The sequence below is a fragment of the Thermobia domestica genome, chromosome 18, assembly GCF_964235325.1.
Source record: "Thermobia domestica chromosome 18, izTheDome1.hap1.1, whole genome shotgun sequence".
NCBI classification, from domain to species: domain Eukaryota; kingdom Metazoa; phylum Arthropoda; class Insecta; order Zygentoma; family Lepismatidae; genus Thermobia; species Thermobia domestica.
Genome location: NC_137471.1, coordinates 75000743 through 75022073, shown reverse-complemented (window position 1 = coordinate 75022073; position 21331 = coordinate 75000743). Strand labels below are relative to the sequence as shown.

General features: G+C 36.1%; 1 long non-coding RNA gene across 2 annotated transcripts in view; it reads left to right on the top strand.

Annotated features, from left to right (window-relative positions):
- Positions 1-21331, top strand: part of LOC145675858 (uncharacterized) — a 528367-nt gene that overhangs the window by 125860 nt on the left and 381176 nt on the right. The window lies entirely within an intron of this gene.

Genomic DNA, 21331 nt, shown 5'->3' with positions numbered 1-21331 from the left:
GACTGTTAGTTCAATAATGGCGGGATGTTTTCTTAAACTGATCGTGTGTACGTTTACTTTCCTTATTTTGATTCACCAAACACCAATAATATGCGGAGTAGAGCGAATTTCCGTGAGAACTGGGAAAAAGGAAGCGTTTTGGAACAATCGTGTGTCCATGTGTAAAGGCTGTGTACCTCAAACTGGCAGAGCTTGTTTTGATTATCATATAAAATATGGTATTCCTCTGAAATCCTAAAACTTACAATAACGATTTTTTTTTTAAAGTCTTCATACCTTTAATATTAAAAGCAATCGACTTACACAAGAAATACTCTGTTCAACATTCTGTTTGCATTCGAGAATATTAGTTCTGTTACTGTCATTATACATTATATACCTTCAGCATAGTTATTTAGGTTTCACAAGATTTACTTTTTCTGATACGAGGTATATATGATTCTGAATTCCTGTAATTCTATGAATACAAAATCAGAAATTACATATTATAGGAACAATTACACATATATTTATATATTAATATTGCAATTTACATATAAGAATAAGCATACACATAGACAGAAACAATAGCGTCTTGATGACGCATTTAAGTGGACATATATAAATATATATATATATATATATATATATATATATATATATATATATATATATATATATATATATATATATATATATATATATACACCACAAATTGCGTGAGTTTGAGAGGAGGGTGGCTACAGAAAGAAGATTTCTTCCAGTGCCTTTCCCGGTGGAAGCGTTCCTAGCATCGCTGCTACGTTCCCTCTCTGCACAGCCATACTTAATCTCTGTATAAGAAAGGCTTAAGCTCGAGTGTCTCTTGTTTTGAGAGTTCTTCGGCGCCCAACTTCTTTAATAAAATTTAGTCCTTCATGACCCCAGGACCCACAAGTTTCGATGGCAATGGTGATGAGGTGGTATTTGTCTAGGAGGTTGTTATATTTTCGTCTCTTTTCAGATTCTCTACGAGTTGTGACCATCCTAGCTTTTGTGGAAGAAGTAGGAAGATTAGAGGGGGCTAGAGTATCGGCACAAGTGAAATCCCATATTAAAGCCTTCCCTCGTTTCCATGGCACCAAAGACATTCCATCAGGTCTCTTGTCATCAGAACGACTACACCCCATTGGCTCTCTCACGGAAGGCGTTCCAAAAGAGATGAGGGCTCTCATGATGAGGTCATTAACATCGGAGTGGCGAGAGTATTTGCCAGCACTGTGGAGACATGATAGGCCATGTATACCTTTCTTATCCACTAAACTTGCGGATAGCGCTCAAGCAAGTGCGCTCAAGCAAGGTACCGGTGTTGTTCGCAGACATGTGCTCCCAAACGTAACGCACAAGCGATTCGATAACTTTCGTCGGGAAGATGCAGCCCTAGGGATGGAGATGGAATAGCCTGTACCCAGGCACCTGCTTCAGGGGATGAAGTAGCTAAAAGATGTGCCTTATCCTCAGGATTGGTGCAGGGCTGAAGAAGAGAAGAATATCTGGAATTTATAAGAGAAGCGTCCCATGAAGATTGTAAACTTCTCTTATCAAGATCAGGTAGAGCAAGTCCGCCGCACGATCTCCACTGGGAGATACAATCATTAATCTCAGTTTCAGAATCTTGATGAATATCCTGGCGAAGAAGAGAAGTGATCAATGGCATAGAGCTATGAATGGAAGAAAGGAAAGATGGAGTGGCCAAATCAAAGGCTCGACGAATACCTAGACCTCCGTGATCCACTGGGAGAGATGCCTGTAGCCATGACCTATCCGTAAGAGAGCAGTTGAGAAGAGATTCTAGGCCAAGTTGGATGGAATTATCGTATTGATTCAGAAAATCTGTCTCGCGCCAGGAGGGAGAACTACGAAGGAAATATAACAGTCTAGGTATTGCTAATGAGGCCCGTAAGAGATAGACAGCTGAGTGTGCGGAAATCTTAGATAGGCGATTGAAAAAGAAATCTAATTTGGATATTTTGTCTAGTAACACGATGCGTCGAGTGTCAGTGTTTAGTGCAGCACCTAAAAGGGAGGCTCTGTCTGGTGATATAAGTTGAATTCCAGGTGCGACTTCGTTGAGAAGGGTGTACAGGGTGTTAGCCTGTTCGTTTGAGACTCCCAAGAAACCAACTTCACACTTGCTGAAATTGAGATTTAATCCAATCTCGCGAGATTGATTATGAATCTTTGTCAAAGCTTCCAGGACATCTTCGTTGTCTCCAGCTATAGTTCCATCGTCGAGATACCAAATGTTTAACTCAGTATTGATGTTACTGACAATAGATTGAAGTGTCAACGCAAATAAAGCAGGTCCTAGGGGGTCGCCTTGTTGAACACCTCACTGGGAGAGGATGATGTTTTCACCAAAGAATAGGTGACTAGGCTGTGAATAGCACTGATGTATGAAAGCGTATATATAAGAGAAGTGCATTTTTACAGCTGTAAGGATTGAGTCTCTGTTGATTTTGTTGAATGCATTCCGGAAATCAAGTTTCAAGAAAATTTTTTCTTGGTTGTGGGGATGAGAATAATATAGTCGGGCTACATGGGCTGCAACCTCTGAACCATTTGGAATGCACACTCCCAACTGATGTGGTGACAAAAAGTTAGATAACGGTTCCCTAATTCTTTGACATATTATTTTAGCTGATAACCGTCTCCAAACGTTGCCAACAGCGATGGGGCGTATATCACCACATTTCTTCCTCAATGCTATAAGCGGCGCTCAGAAAAATATTGGCCTGATTTCTTTAGGTACGTTTCCAGTGAGGATTATTTGAAGAAAATCACTGATAGTGTTCAACAGACGGTCTCTAGAGTCAATGTTCTGGTATAGTAGAAGATCCTTGAGGATGGAAGGCCGTAAACTGTCTATATCTCCTGCGGAGCCGGAAGGAAAGGATCGAAGAGCTCTCTGGACTTCCTTGACAGAAACACTAGGGACGGCTGGAGCGTTTTCGATGAGTGCAGGAGGTGTGAAGGTGTGACTGTGTGTAGGATGTTTGTTGCGTAAAGCTTCTAGCACTGTAGCATTCGGAAGCGCAAAAGTGTCATCAGATATGAGGAGTCTGACTGCTCCATGAACATCGCCGTCAGAAAGTTTGTTTTCTATACTCTTCGTGTTTATGTTATTGTTTCATAAGGATATCAAAATGTAATTTGAAATATATTACCATAACTTTGCTAAAAAAAAAAAAGAAGAAAAGAAAAGAAAGAAAAGAAAAAGAAAACGGACTGGATATCTATTTGTGTATGATATACCTTCAATTCACTTTTACAATAGAAATATTAAAATATATCTAGTATTTTGCTAACACTAAACCTAATCTTATGTTCTTTATGGTATATTTTAAAATGCGTACTGCTGGAAGGCTTCCGTGCTTCCGGAAGGACAAATACATTCTTTCCATTGACGAAGTGCGTTCTGCCTGCAGGACAGGGGATCGTGAACAGAAGTCCTTCCGGAAGAGCTTTCCTATAGGATAGAGGCATATACTGTATTATTTCAATTTTATTATTTGAAAATGGACGATGATTATGCGGAACATGAATATGCTTTGTAGTTTATCTATTAGGACAACGATCATAACTGTGTTTAGATTCGAGCATTAATATTATGAACATCTATGATTTATCATCACGTCAATCAAAAAAGAAGAAAAAACATAACAATATTTGTTAAGCCCACATTGGCGGTGGTCAAATTTGAAAAAAAATGTAAATAAATATATAAATTTGTTAAATGTAATCAAATAGATCTTTTAATGTACAGAGGGCCGATGGCTGAGACAGCACTAATAAATACAAAACAAAATGATATAGTCATTTTATATATATATATATGAATATATAGAGTTCAACTTCCAAAAGTATCAGCAGCTGAATAGGTTGGTCAGAAACATTACCGTCAAAATCAAAAAAATACTTACAACTATAAAACACTAACTCCAAACAATTCTTCTTGCTAGTTCAGTGGCTAGCGAACACTGCAGGAGTCTCGGATTCCATTGCCGGTGAAAGAGCATTAAATGCATTATGGTGGTTCGGATTCCAGCTCAAACTATAGGTTCACGTTTTATACAATGTCCTTGCTGAAAACAAACGCTGAATGTTAACAAACAATAACAGTTATCTCCAAATTCTCCAACATTATTAGCGTTTATCAAACAAACAAAAACGCTAAGCTTTAACAATCATGAACAGCTATCTCCAAATTCTACACCATTATTAGCGTTTAGCAAACAAACAAAAAACTTAAGCTTCAACAACCTTGAACAGCGCTCACATCTAACCGGCACATTGGTCTCCTTGGCCAATGTGCTCTATTTTCTTGCTATTTCTAATTTCTAAATTCTTGAACTTATTCTATTTTCTAATTGATAACACAGAAATACAAAGATACAAATTTCGAGGGCAATTAAAAATCCATCCATACTACATATACAAAGGGATTTGAACGTCCAATGCGATTTACTTCACGCACCATCTGTATACTAGCACCATCTGTAGAAGTGGTAAATGTGATTTAGTTTTGCGATTTTCCACATTGTTTGATGATCAGTTTCTTTAATTCAATGTGATATTCTTTGGTTTGTTATAACGTTGCTCCGTCTCGAAAACCCGCTGTATGACATTTTCCTCGAAAATAAGTTGTATACTATAGTATGGGCAGAAAGTCGTGTTACATCTTCCCTTATATTCATGTATGTAAATTTTTAATAGTTTATTTGTTGCTGCTCCTGGAAAGTTTCCAGTTTTGCACACAACGGTTTACCGAGGCGCAGGCGACAATGATCTCTGACTCAGTGATAAATTGATTAATACTTATGTTAGGGTGTTCTTGATTCGATCTAAGGTCAAACTATTTTCTGGTGGACAACATCGCTTTCTCGGGGTTCTCCCGCTACGTCCCACATTTTTGTTTAACCAATTCTTTCGTAACCACTCATTTTCATTACTCATTAGGCTACAGGACATAAACTTGGAACATGAAACAACAAATTTCGTTTCAACTATGTCCAAGCAGTGCCTACAAAAATATAACGTGACAGTTTTTTTAATATTTTTTTTGAGTGTTCTCCTTATCATCCGATCTAAAACCTGCTTCAAATATGCCTTGCCGCAGGCAGGCACCCAGAAATGTTTATTGGGAGATGTCCAAAGTTTGAGGAAGTGGTCCAATATTATAAGTCACTACGACTGGTTAGTTTTGAATGGGTATTATTCTGCATCTGAAAAACAAAAACGATAAGTAATTGTAAAATACTTCCACCTATATTTTCGTCAATCATCAATTTATTCCTTAGTTTTATTGAGAAAGTGTACAAATGTATGTTAAGTTAGGAAGTTTTGGTGGGTGTCCGGACTCCCCGTTGGTGCGCCCCTGTCTTGCCGTAACAGTGTTTCGAGTTAAAACATACAATTAACAATGTAACAACATTCTTAGGACAGAGTTTTACTAATTTTATCTCTCCCCTAAATAATAATAATAATAATAATAATAATAATAATAATAATAATAATAATAATAATAATAATAATAATAATAATAATAATAATAATAATAATATGAGTGAAAATAATATGAGTTGCACTCTTAAATAAATAGAGCTTGAAATTTAATTGAAGTGAACGTTGAGTTTTCATTGTATTTCATTATTTAAAAATCGTACCAGAACACATATTTGAAAAATTAGCAAAGTGAATTTCATTACATTTATTTTACACTTTTTTTTTTATTTATTATAGTCGACAATGGCCCAAGGCGTCACGACCCACAGTTTAAGAATCCCTGACTTAAAGCACTAAATATAAATGGTTTCTCATACCGAGAGCTGTAACGTTTGTAGCTGCCCTGAAACTTACCGTAGTAGTGAATGACCTCTTTTCCTTTTATGTTCTCCATTCTGGGTTCAAATCCCTGCAGAGCATAGTAACGACTGTAAGAACAGAAGAGAAAACCAAATCAACTGGGAGTCCTGAGTTCGAAGCTATAGCAGTGAAGCTTTCCGGCCTGGAAACGACAACTTTAACGAAGCGATTGAGGTCTCAGATCTGTCTCGTTTTACGAGGCCCTGACGGGAATGAGAAGTAATGGCAGAGGCATTGAGTCTGGCGGTGCACACACACGCTGAATGGAGAGTATATTTGTGGTTGTAGTTTGCAATTTACCTCACCGCGTCACCCAGGCACCTGGAATTCCTAAGACAAGAACTGCAAACCGTACTTGTTGAAATTTCCCCAGAAAGATTAAAATGCGTTACAAGCGCTATTTTTAAATGCGTACTAATTCGTTAAAGAGTTAAAATGAAAATGGATTGTTAAAATGGATTCATACTTTATCTTAACCTTTGTGAAACCACAGTCCGGGTAATTTCTAGAAACAAAAAGTTTCAATGAAGGGCATCACCAACACCTTTAGTGTGGGGGCGCAGTATTATACAGAAGAGAAGAAAAGCTTCTGACTTAATTAGTGTGATTTATTTCTCAGGGTGAACTCCTTGGTGGTTTGGTGCGGAAGATCCGGGTTCGATTCCCTGTAGGAGTTCATGTAGTTTCGACTCCACATTAAACTATAGGACCACGTGTCATATAGCTTTAGCGTTGAAAACAGAAGTTACAAATTGAATTAATTAAGGAATGTATTTGTGAGTGATGTATCACATACAGTAAGTACAAACACGGTTTCTATTTATAACAGGGTACACGGTGATTTAGTGGTAGAGCGCTTAACTCTGGTGTATGGAGTCGCTGGTTCGATTTCAGCCAAATAAGTTTGGACAACACCATGGTTTTCTCGGGGTTTCCCGTTACCTCTAACATTCACATTCCACCGATTTTTTCATTTATCATCCACTTGCCTTACTTATTTGTCTCCCTTTGCATATAAAAGGTCATAATCGTGGCACGATAAACTGAAAGATTTCTTTTTTAAAACACGGCTATATTCTTTGAAATATCTTTAGCTAAAAGTTGTCAACATTATGAAAGAGGAGTTTTCATTGCAAAGACACCGCTCTGATTTGGGAGACCCGACTGTGAAATTACGTACTTCTACTCTCAGTTGATATTCACGTCTAAGGTAAGGAGCATCACACCAACAAAAAGTTACAGGGACGAATAAGTGAATCCTATGAAGTTTTGTTCTCAGATATATCTGTAAGCACATAAAGTTAAAGTACATAACTTAGAACTAAAATACCTGCTTTAATCAAATTTTTAAAATTTTAAAATAAAGATGTTCAAACGAAAACTTTTAAAACAGGAATCAAAAAAAGGTTTAATCAAAAATTTTCAAAAAACTTTCAAAACATTCATCCAATCAAATTGTACCAAGGATAGAATTTCACTAATTATCTTAGGCTATGAGTTGTGATTAAAGTTCAAAGTGCCAAACAGTTGTTATAACATATCAGACAGTTTTACGGTAACAATTAATTATCAGGTTTTAAGTCCTAATATTTTCCATCGATGACAGACTGTGATTGATAACCACAATCCTAAGGTTTAAAAATTTTCGAACCAATAAATTTTCAAACACTGATCGAACAATTTTATACAAAACATTTCAAAAACTTTTGAAAATTACAATTAAAATTTTAGTATTCAGCCAATCAAATTGTGCCAATGATCGCTTTCCACTAATGACCTTAGATTATGAATTGTGACTAAAGTTCAAAGTTTAAAATTGTTGTTTTTGCATAATAATAGAAGCCGAAAAAAGATTTTCCAATAATTTTTAAAAAATTAGAATTTGAAAGTGATTACCTAAGTAAATTGTACGAAAGATAAATTTCCACCAATGCCCTGAAACTACAATCCTTAAGGTTCAAAATGTGACGTTGGTTAATCAGAGATAAGAATCAACCAATCCGATTGCACCAATTTCTTTAAGCCTAATCCTAAGTTTCAAGGTGTTAAGATGATAAATTAGGTCAAAATCATCAAATTTAAATTTTTACAATTTTTTACACATAGAGATTATTCAAATTTACAACAAGTATATACCAAGTCCTAATGATCAATTACTAAATTTTAATTTTGATTACAATTTTAAGTTCAAAGTATGAAATTGTTAATGTATATCAATAGGCTTCAGTAATTACTTATCAGTTTCAAGTTCAGAGTTAATCAGGCGCATGAATTAACCAATTAGAATTTACCAAATATAACTTTCCACCAATGATCTGATATTACGTATGAATCATGGTCAAATCGTAAGGTTCAAGGTGTGAAAAATGTTATGGCCATCAATTAGTTTTAATAATAGTCTATCAGAATTCATGTCCTTAATTTTGATTTTAAGTTCAAAGATTTGGAGTTAATCAGAGGTAGTAATTAACCAATCAGATTGCACCAAAGATAAATTTCTACCTATAACCTTAGACTACAGTCCTTAAGGTTCAAAGTGTAATATTGTCAGACACAAGACAAGAACCAGGCAATCAAATCGCACTAATGACATTAGACCATGAGTTGTCCTTGAGTTACAAAATGTTCGAATGATGAATTAAGTCAAAATCACCCAAGTTTGAATTTTGGCCAATTTTTTTTTTTTTTTTTTTTTTTTTTGCCTACAAAAGGACACAGGGTAAATCATCCAATTTTAAGGAATATTATTCTAAAGTATTATTTGCAGAAAATGCGTGTCCAAAGTAAAATTATAAAAGTTGACACTGAATGTAATAAGTACATATTTCTACTGTTCATTTTAAGTTCTTGTGTCGATTTTGTATTTAATAGGCGAACTTCAAAATGTGATTCCTGTAGTGCTCTCGGAATGTTTTCTGATTAAGCAAAGTCTATTGTTTTAAGGTGGGTTAAGGCGGCGTAATAAATATTCTGTTCGATCTCTCGGCACTAAGCAAAAACACACAAATGACGCCACTCTCTAACGGATAGATAAATCAATCTTAGTGAAGTGTATAAAAAAAGTCTTGCTTGATATTCTCTGAATTTGAGTTTATATATACCTTTATTTTTTCTGAGAATCGAAAATGAAAAACTCATTTGAGATAGAGCGTATCGAGAAAACATGCTATAAATAAATATAAGAAGTTATATATAGACTCACACACACACCCTCTCTCTCTCTCTCTTTGGTCCACACATTCAGTTGTTTATTTTCACACATAGAAATCAAAACATTACATACTTGTACCACGCATCGGTGAATTTGGGAAGTAGCAACTTCTATAAGATTTCTCTCATATTCTATCTTTATTTCTCTGTCGAATTTTTCTTTCACTGAAGACTTCTGCTCATGGGCGCCCGAAGAAAATTTTCTAGGGGGGCTCAAAACCCTGGTTGCTATATTACGTTTGTTATTTTTTCAATTGTAGTATTAAAAATCTTAAGAAATTTAATACATTTTCATGAGCCAGATGGGGGGCTCGGACCCCACCCTGCCCTCCCCTTCGGGCTCCCATGTTTCTGCTTATAAAATGCTGTTTTGACGAATTAATATTTATTTGTGTTTTAATTTGAACCACTCAATGAATGGTATGACAGAAACCTAGAGATCTATAAATAAAAATAAAATCGGTGTTGTGTGTTACATGATTACGAAAAAGAAAGAAAGAAAAAGAAAAATCGTTTGAAACGAATTTTTGAACATAGCATTTGGCTAGAGCGCTTTTAATCATGTTGTTTCAATTTAAATGCATATCTTAAGGAAGGTAGGATGCAAAAATGAGAGTAACTCACTATCTCCTTCTGCTAGGGAGATGAAAATTACTATATAAAATCTTCGTTAAAGATAAGTGGACATATACTCCAACGTTCTCGAAAATTCAGTTTTTAAAGAGAGTAAGGAGCAATTTCTACACTATTTTTCACTCTAAGTCACTAGTAGATCTAGAAAGGTCGTTTGCAGGAAGCACATTGCCTCTTGGACGATGAATATAGGCCCTGAGTTTTAGAGTTTTATTGACTTTTAAATTCTAATCAGGATTAGGTTGCGCAACACTATGTATTACATTATTTTGCATTGTTTCCGTAAATAATATAACAAACTATTTTTGTTGCTAGCTTGTATATATTATGTGCAATAATGATGAATTGAAACGTCATGATTAAGCAGGGCCGTATCTAAGGGACAGCCAAGGAGTCCATGCCCCCCTCATCAACTAATGACCTATTTTGGACGAATAAAAGAATACATAAACGAAATAGAACCGAAAAAGGACTACAGGAAATGATTGACAAAATAGTTGACACTGAGAAACTGTATGAAGTCGAAATGAACATCGAAAAATCGAAAGTTATGAGAATATTACGTGTAAATGCGCTCTTACAGGTCAAAGTAGAACAAAGAGAGCTTGAAGAGGTCGATCGTTTAAAATATCTGGGAAGTATTTTGACGAAAGACGCGTACTGCACCAAAGAGATCAGGTCAAGAATTACCATAGCCAAAGAGGCATTCAACAAGAAAAGATCACTCTTAACTAACAGCCTTAATATTGGACTAAGGAAGCAGTTGGTCAAGTGCTATATCGTAAGTATTAGGCTAAATGGTCCAAGGATTTGGACATTTACGCAAGTTAGAGAAGAAATATTTAGAGAGCTTTGAAACGTATTGTTAGAGAAAGATGGAGAAGATAATATGGACAGAGATAGTAACAAACAAAGATGATTTAAAACAGATAGGAGAGAAGAGGACACTTTTAGACAGCATCTTTATTAGGAAGAGCAATTTGATTGAGCACATCTTGCGAAGAAATCGTCTTTTTCATACAGCCATAGAAGGAAAGGTGGAAGGAAAGCGAGGAATAGGAAGAAGAAGAATACAACTGATCGATGATTTAAAAAATAGAAGAAAATATTGGAAGTTAAAAGAGGAAGCTGAAGATCGAGAAACGTGGAAGAAACATTTCCATGTCCAAATCTAATAAATAAATAAACACTTCATTAGTCCCAGGACCTGCAGATGGGCAGAATATTTAATAGTAATAAACGAAAAGTAAACTTAGTTCTATTTCAGTGTTACTATGTTCAGCGGAAGTGTATAATCCCGGAAATCGATGGATTAGAGTATTTTTTCTCTTTCTTTCTTTTCTGAATGTTTTGCTGACTGTTCTATAAACTAAATTGTTAGTCATTTATTTCTTGCAATATTTTCGCCACAGAGTTATATCGATAAATAGCGCACTAAAATTAGCAGATTCCATTCTTTTTCTTTATGGCATTCAGACTATTTGTTAGAACAATTTTCATATTTTGTAATATTCAGTTTTTCGTTAAGAGATCAATTCTGATCGTATACCTATAAATTATTAATTTGAACAAGTTTGTGATTGATAGAAAAAAGAACTGAATATTTTTAAACTGATCGTGATAGTTCAGTAGCAGGTCTACTGGGAAACACTTACGAAATGGGAAAGAGCCAGAAAATATGATTCATATGTTGATTTCAGAAATTAAATATTAACAATGAACATTTGCTATGTTTACCCATACTCTGTGCAGCAACATCTGAGGATAAGTGTGTTCTGTTAATCCTGACCTCTATATTTGTAAGAACAGCAAACTGGCAGGGGTAAAGTTCGGGATTGTTTTATCTTCGTACTTAACTATCTGTGGTGGTTCGTGAATCACACAATATAACGGCACCGTTTGTCGATAGTTCAATCCATGCGATAAAGCGAACTTGGAGGCAGTGTTCTTAGGTTTCCCTTGATTGACACAAAATTTTCCATTTTCTCATCAAAATTTCCCTAGTTTGTTGATTGGGCAATACCTATGTCAGAAGTTATGTGATACTGTTAATCTAGCTATATTAAAGGAATTAGAAACCATGTTTGTTTTATTCATTTGCTTTTTGTTTCTATTTTTTCGTGTACTTTTCATTCTTTTTTCTTTTCTTTTTCTTTCTTTTTTTTCTTTTTTTTTTTTTTACAAAAGCATGCAGACAAATGCACCCAGTCAACAAAATTAAATATAATGAAATCTTTCAGTTTAACGTCCCACGATTATGCCTTTACGCTAAGGGAGACGATGATTGAAGCAAGTGAATAATGATGGAAGAATGAACATGTTGGAGGAAACGGGGGTATCTCGAAAAAAATCCACGGACACGATGTTGTTTACCACAAGCTTACTTGGCTGAGGGTGTAAAAAGGGACCCCACGCACCAGAGGTAAGCGCTCTACCACTGAGCCACCGTCACCCCTATCCACCCAACAATGGTTGCAAATTATGCTACTATCAGCACATACAAACTATTGATATTGTATTGATTTATTCCTGAAGAACAAAGAAAAATTTAAGCATTGATATTGCTCAATCAGTCAGCTAGAGAATTTCCCTGACTTGAATCTATCATGGAAAAAACTTGAATCTATCATGAAAACAGTTTGTGTGGTCAACAGACTCTATCTTTGGAGGAAATTAAGACTGGTCATATTGAGTTATCAACTCCAAAACAGAACGATGACAACTTCAGGAGTCTGGAGATATAGCTTCAAGTCTGAAGACACAGTACTTGAAGAACATTTAAAAAAAATAACCCAGAAAAGGCATGTACAGTAGTTTTAAAGTGCAGAATGATTTAATAGATTCGTTTGGACATTTAATACAGTCTATAATTGTGGACAAAGTAAAACAAAGCAGATATTTCAGATTCTCGCTGATGAAACAACTCACGTTTCTCAACCAGAACAGTTCTGTCTGTGTGTACGGTACGTAAATTTGGATGAGTACATGCTTAAAGAAGACTTGTGTTTTGTGCAGGTATATGGTGTCAACGGAAAGGGCTTATCAAAAGTGATAGAAGAAAGTGACAATAGTCTGGGTTGGACATGAACAATTTAAGGGGACAAGGCTACGACAACGCTGGAGCTACGCGTTGGGAGTTTAGAGAAGTTCAGGGTTTAATCAAGATACGGTACCCTATGGCCTTACACGCACACTTGTATGACTCATTACCTTAATTTGTGCCTTTCTGATGCGGCTAAAATATTCGCAATCCAATGCGGGTTATATCTGAATGCTGCACCTTTATTCGTGCAAGTGCGAAACGAACAAAAATTCTGTAAGACAAAATTTGAGGAGCTTTTGCCAAACTGTGAAAAAAAAAAAAAAAAATAGATTACCAAAGTTTGTGAAATTCGATGGTGCGAGAGGCATGAAGATGTGCTACTATTCAAAGCAACGTTAAACTCTATTATTGCTGCACTTGAAGAAATAAAAAGTAACCCAGAAGTAGATGCAGCGTGACTTAAGGCTTCCTTACTTTTACATAGCATCTAAAGTACACCATTTTTATATGTCTTTGCTTGTGTTGTGTAAGTTACTGGGTGTAACATTCACACTTTCGAAACGGTTGCAGAAAAAGGACATTGACCTAGTGATTACTTTCAGTGAAATCAAATTCGTTGAAAAGTCATTGCAAACTATAAGAGAACACTCGGCATTAAAATTTCGAAATATATTTAAAGATCTTACAGACATTGCTTCCGCACTAGAAGTTTAAGTATCTATTCCACGAGAGAACAAATTCTAAAACATACAAACCGAACATTTTCACTTCGAATCCTGATATTTACTATTTCAACTTTCATTCAAGTCGTTGACGATCTAATTTCTGCGCTGGAAGAGCAATTCCTATATCACGAGGATATCATTTCGTCACTGTAATTTTTCATTCCTTGCTTCTGTGATGTTCTATTTGAAAAGCTCAGAGGCTATGTTGACTTCTATGTACAAAGATGATCTTGGTAACCCTTTTGAAGATTTTATGAAGATGGAGTGAGCTTTGTGGAGATTTAAATGGAGGAAGAACACGGATCGTTCAATAACAGCCATTGCCAGATTAGAAGCTTGTTCGGCATCCCAGTTTCTGACCATTTTTACAATGTTCCATATACTAGCCATCTTACCCGTAAGCACAGTGACAGTGAAGAGAAGGTTCTCTACTTTCAAGCTCCTGAAAACGTATTTAAGAAACACAACTAGCGAGGACAGACTCACTGGACTAGTGCTTTTATATATACAACACCTCATAAACATAACGACCGAAGAAATAATCTCTCTCTCTCTTTTTTTTTTTTTTTTTTTTTTTTTTTTTTTTTGGCCGAATCTTATGCTCGGCGTCTTCAGTTAACTTTACAGGTGAGTAGAAGCTATTGTTTCTTTTATTATATTCCTGCATGATTTTTTTTTAATATTGTGTTGTTTCAGTGTTGTAAAATGAAATCTTTAAGTTTTACGTCCCACGGTTATGCCGGTTAGGCTAAAGGAGACGGTGATGATGAGAGATGAGTGAAATGGTGGAATGAAGAAAGTGGGAGGAAATGGGAGAACCCCGAGAAAACCCACGAGCACGGTGTTTGTCCACCACAAAGTTCACTTGGCGGGGGCTGGGATCGAACCCGGGACCCCAAGCACCAGAGGTGAACGCTCTACCACTGAGCCACCGCGCCCCCCCCCCCCTGTTTCAGTGTTGTGTTTGTGTATTTAAAGTTAAATCTACATTTAAGATTCGAACATTCTTTGTTCATTCTAAAATTACTCATGACTAGAGAGCGAATTTTAAGTGCAGCACCTTTACTAAAAATGTAGTTGTTAAACAATCAGTTCAAAATATGTATTTTTGGGCATAAAACGAACTGAAGTGAATGCACTTTGTTGCACCTTTTTCGCCAATGTTGCACCTCTTTTGCTAAATTAATAAAATTTACCTTTCTTTTTACTTCCTTTTAGCCTTCAGCACCTTTATTGTCCCTTTTTCTCTATTTTTTTTTTTTTAAATTTGGACAGAACAATATGTTATTTTAAATCTGGTTTACACATAATATTGCATAAATTTAGACGCTATCTTGACGGATTTGCTAGGGACAAATTTGAACTGAATTTGCGAAACAATCCTTACGTAGAAAGCTTCTCAACGTCAACTGAACTCGTCCATGTGCTTACAAGATATACACCACTGGTTTCTGTTGATGTCGAGCGAAGTTTGTCTACGTACAAGGTTCTCCTGAGCTCCAAGCGTCAGAAACTAACATTCGGAAATATAGAAATGTTGTGCATAATCAAGTATAACCAGTTTATTGGAAACCTAGTAGAATGTAACGGTTTCTCAAGTCAATATTGCTAAATTAATGTTCTTTTAAAACGCCGAGTTGGTCTTAACCACAAGTTTCTTACAAGAATGTTGAATGGTGTACAAGTTTGAGATTAAATAAACAATTTTGCAATTTATGTCAAATGTTTAAAGCCATGTTTTTAACAATATTTGCTGGTGTATGAATAAAGAATGTTCACGTAACTGTATACTATACCACTTAATAAAGATATTCTATTAGCACTTTTTTTTGCACCTTTTTGAATGATTTTTCAGCACCTTTTATTCCCTTTTTCCTGCATCATTTTTGCACCTTAAAATTAGGTCCCTACTCATGAACATACCCGGAAAATGTCATTAATGACATAGCATTCGCGTGACTGGTGGTCACAAACGAATTAATATGCCAACGATTCATTCAGAATCGTCAATTTTGGTTACTGCATAAAATGCATATTTTTTCTTTAATATCCTGAGTACGATGCTGCCCTTCAAAAAATCCTGGTTATGGTCTTGTGATTAAAGACCAGATTTTAAGGTGCAACGTTATAGATAGTAAAAAGAAAAGAGATTCTGAAAAAAGAATTTGAAAGAGTGTAAGAAAGGATGCTGATAAAATTCATTCACTTAGGCACAAAACGGTAAAAAATATTCTTTATTCAACAACAGCAAAAACAGCCTTCCGTACAGAAACAAAATGCATTTGTTTACGTGCAAAACAATGACACGAGCATTTTTTATTCAACAATAGCAGAAAATAACGTTAGTTTCAGAAACAAAATGTGTTTATTTATGTGAAAAACAGTGACATGACCATTCTTTATTCAACAACAGCAAAAAAGTACCCTTACAGTAATACAGTTAGATTACTGCATTTCAAGAAATTTGTTGAATTTGATTATGCACAACATTTCTATGTTCTTGAACGTAAGGTTCTTTCACTTGGAGCTCAGGAGATCCTAGTATGCGGAGAAACTCCTCAGAACATCAATAGAAACCAATGGAGCATATCTTTAAGCATAACGAAAAATGAGTTTAGTTGAAGTTCCAAGCGTTTCTATATCCAGATTGTTGTGTCTTGATCTGTGGAAGACAGTATTTTGAACATTATTTCGTCAAGGACATCCTCTCAGCTTTCAGTTTACCATGCATGATCAACGCATTTGAAACTTAGAGATACTCTTCTTCCATGTATAAGGTGTTAATTTCTTTTTGGTCCCGGGTTCGATTTCCAGTGGGGACACTCGGTCGAAAAATTGTAAAAGCTTTTTCAGATCAACCATCCTGATTGAGGTTTTCCTGGGTTTTCCTCGTCCAACTATACTAGGCAGATGCCGGGATAGGTCCCAGGCCACCTCCTTCCTTCGCTTTCCTCGGATAGTGTGTTCGCCGAGGGTCGTCATCCCTGATACGTGAAAGGATAACATAGCCATGAATGCCGAGAGAACAGAAATCTAAATTCTAATCCTAAATTTATGTTTTATTTACTTACAATATTGTTCTTTTATGAATATGCCGTGCAATTCCAGTTTTTACAACTGTGAGTTAGCAACATTGCCAGCGTATCCATTTCTTGCAGTAGTAAAAAAGGCACGTCCTCCAGGATGACCTTGGTGCAATGGCTTACAGCTTCCTTGTTTTAATGACTGGTCGTAAGAGTTTCAGCTGATAAGAGTCTCCCCCCCCCCTCTTCATACCCTGTGTTCCATTATAGCCGGTGGTTCGTTCATAGTCACTGGAATTGGGATGCGTCGTTTTCCACGTCCAGAAATTACGAGCCTTTTCCAGCAGTCAAGAGCCGAGGGAATAAATGCTGGGATGCTAATCATACGAATTGCTGCCTGCACTTTGAATGAGCCAATCTCCGCAAACTGCTTGCTACGATTCTTTGTTTTCTATTTATGTGTTTTCGCCCGGGTGCATATATATATATATATATATATATATATATATATATATATATATATATATATATATATATATATATATATATATATATATGTGTGTGTGTGTGTGTGTGTGTGTGATTTGTATATCAACGGTGTATGTTGAATAAGGATCAACCAAAAGCAGTTGCTTAAATTAGCTTATTGCTCAAAGTACTGTGTTGGAAATGATCTTAATCCCTGCTACGCCTTTCAGCTTAAATATTTTCTTTGGTCTCGTATATATATACCAAACTGCAAGAGATAAAGTTTGGTTTGTTTTAGTATCACTAATAAAATAATAAACTTTGAAATCGTAAATGTTAAAATGAAAACATTCGTATTGTTTTGTTATGTAAAGTTTAATCTCATCAGTTCGTTAGAGAGTATTTCGTAAAGTTAGTACATAGATGTAAATACATACTTGTGTAAATGTGTTTCTGTGAAGAAATTATTACAACAATATTATCATTCTCTTGAAACAGAAATTTTTCTTGTTAACCACATGAAAACAAAGTAACAAAGTAATCAGAAAACTCATTACTTTACTGTAGGGGAAGACTAAGATATATAGAAAATATTTCTAGGTATGCATTTGAACCCTGTTTTCACCTTTTAGAACACATATTCCCTCCTTAGTATAATATTTTTAATCAAAGTGAATTTTAATTTTCTTTCCACTCGACTGCCACGCCAGCCCCAATAATTTAAATAAATTATTAAGTTAACCTCGCATGTCGAGTGAGATCCGCACAATATTTCCCATTCACGTAGCTCGTTTGTCGGAGCCACAACCACAACATTTCTTTTATTGTAAACTTTTGCAATCTATCGGGAATTCGAAGTAGATAAGGAGGAAATGGTAGAAATAATGCGAGTGAAAATGGTTAAAAGCATACAACTGGAACCGAATACTAATAATATTGTAAAGTTCTGGTTAATGCAGGTGGTAGATAGAGCAAATCACAAACGGGGATTGTTTTCTCCCACTATCAATTTTATTACAAAATTTCCTGTTATATAAACAATATGATACAATATCATTATAAATGTATAAAATCCTCTAACAACTAGGAAAAGTGGGTGTCCCAAGGCCCAAGAAGTCTAGGGAGGAATCCTCACAGAGTTCCGCTCAAACTACGTGGGGTGGATTTAGGATTCTCAATGCTTCAAGCAAAGAGAGAGGTGTTAGAAAGCCACAAACCTCCACGGAAGATGGGCGGTTGATGTTAGCAATCCCACAATGCTCCATGCAAGCAGAGTGGAGTGGAAAGGAAGCCTTAGAGCTCCAGGCAAGCTAAAAGGCCTGGGTTAGGTACTTCTCAAGACAAGCTGCGAGAGTGGAGTTTGACCAGTCAAAGACTGATACGAGATGTGGTGGTTTTCCTGATTTTATATCTGCTCCAGTGTGGCGGTGGCGCTGATCGTCCTTCTTGGTCACATGACTTGTGGTATCGGTGATGTTTCTGTCGTCTGCCACTGTAGTAGTTTATAGTAGGACACACGTAGTGTTGTTTATAAATATAAACATGTGTTAATTGTTTATAAACAGATCCATGTGTGGGATATTACAATATTTAAAATATAATTACAAACGTTCAGATGTTTTGTCATGAAAGGCGACATACAAAGTCAAGAACATTAAAGAAATTGCCCTCCTCTGCCCATCTTTAGAAGCGGAATTTTCAAAAGCGCTGAGATAAAGTGAGCCGCTTGATAAATTTATAGAATATTACGTGCCTGGTAATCGAACTGGGGTAAGGTAAATGAGCCACCATGAAATGGGATAAGATAGAGGTTGTTCATTTCTAGTAAGATATTCCTTTCTATTGTTCATACCATGCTCATTGAAGAGGGTAACAGGCTAACAAACTCCATCTGCTATCGATATAGTTTCTTCCTGTCTCTTGTTCTCTAATTTTGACTTTCTTATGTTTTAATTTCTGCAAATTCTACCATTAATCATTAGCAACTTGTAAAAAGTCACCTACTTTTTAGGTAAACAGGGCAAAATTACCGAATAGAGACGACTATTGTATAAACCGGAGATTGCACGGGTTCAGACCACTATCTCCAATGCAACTCACGCTAACTCTGGCTCTCAATTCCTAGATCTCGCGCTCACACTCGATAAGAGTTCAGTCTCACTAAATATCAGTAGGGTTCGCGCTCAATGAGGTCATGCTAGCTCAGGTTTGTCTTGACTACGAGCTCGGACTCACATTCCTCAATAGAGCTGACGATCAATGAGGATCACTCTAGTTCAGGCACAGGCACGTACTCTCTCAAACTCGGACTCTTTATCCTTAATGAGACTCGCGTTCACTAGCTTCATTGAGATCGTACTCGCTAAGGGCTTGGGCTCAGTATTCTCAATGGGGCTCGATCTAAATGAGGCTCACGTAAGCTCAGACTCTCACTCGTTAGAGTTCAAGTTCGCTATACTCATTGAAACTCATGCTCATTAACCTCATTGGAATCACAGCCGCTAAGGGTTCGAGCTCACTATCCTCAATGGGACTTCCGTACAATGAAGTTCACGTAAACTCAGGTTCACACTCGCTTGAGTTCGAGTTAATTATTCTCAATGGAACTCACGCTCTCTAACTGTATTGGGTTCTCACTTTCCTCAATAGGTCTCCTATACAACGAGGCGCATTCTAACTAACCTCATTGGGGCTCGCATTCGATCATACTCGACTTCTGATTCGCTATTCACTTGTAGAGTTCGAGCTTATATCTTTTACTAATCATAGCTCTCAATTCTGTAACTCGAGTCCGATTGAGCTCTAGAGCTGGACTCGCGAATTTGATCATCTTTGCTACTTTTTCCATGGAATGCCTTATAAAGGGTGCATGAGATAACATGAAATTGAACTTGACTAAGGATGATTGGAGAAAGTATTATCTTTTTTTTTTCCTTTCAGTAATCAAACTGTTATCTATGACATTTATAATACTAACTGAAAAGAATAACGAACAATCAATAAGGTGAACTCTTCCAGGGGAAAGAAAGAAACTTTAAAACACTGTACAGACGCCAGTAAAAAAGAGGACCATGGTCTCTCAATAGTAGAGCCTTCACCCGTGGTGTGTGAGGTCACTGATTTAATTCTAGCAAACGCCAAGTAGAGTTTGTGGTTTATAAACACCATGCCAGGGGCGGATCCAGGGGGGGGGGCGATCGGGGCGATCGCCCCCCCCCAGAAGAGGAAACTTTCTTATTTTATATATATAAATAAAACCCATCCCAAAGTTTGGAGCCCTTAAAAGTAGCAGTATGACAAAAAACCGCCCCCCCCAGAAGTCGGTCCTGGATCCGCCCCTGCACCATGCGCGTGAATTTCCTCGGAATTCTCCCATTCTATCCCGTTTTTTTTATTCCACCATTTCATTCATTGTTATTATCGCCGTATCCTTATCCTCGGAGCATAAAAAAAAGAAACAAAACGTCAGTTAAGAGGTATACATACTAGTGCCATTAAAGTGATTCGAATAATTTATGTGCCTTTATTCAAGTATTAGATTTCAGTGGTTTAATTCGTCATTATTCGAACATTTTTCGCATAAAGAATTATATTTGAATATTCTAATAACGAATTACTGTATTTGAATTTTAACATCACTAATACAACCTGACATGTTTAAGTCTATATGAGAATATAACTATCTTGTACAATATTGTAAACTGAATTATGATTGGCTATTTTATACCAAATTATTGACAATAGAACAGGAAAGATATGTAAGTGAATGTATACACAGCTGCACCATTCTCAGTAAAAGCATTTTTACACATTAGGTGAATGTTTAATCTTTTTCTTTTTGAGATAATCAATACATAAAATTCAAAATTTACCCACGCAATTAATTACGGTAATCATATTAACTAAGCTATCACGTTGTTGGAGTGGACAGTTTTCTTGTCGATGCCTATTTAAATAGACAGAACACAAGTATGGAACTTCGTTATATTTTTGTTTTCTGAAAATTACCGTAAAGCATAATATCAACATCGGTGTTTATACTGTATATGGTTGTGGCTTTTTCAGTCAACATATACTGTGAGATTTATGTTGATATCAATCTATTAATGTTATAATCGACGCTAATAGAGTACAACTCTTAATAGATGGGGCATGTGTTAATGTGCTTATATGCATTTTTTTTACGGTGATTCAGTGATATCGTGAATGTTCACTGTTATGTCAACAATATTGCCACCCTCGAAGATATTTAGAGTCTATTAGGCACATATCAACGTATTTCTGGACCGATCTTACATAAACAGCAATGTCTTACATAAACCAATTACAGCAATGGTACAAAATCC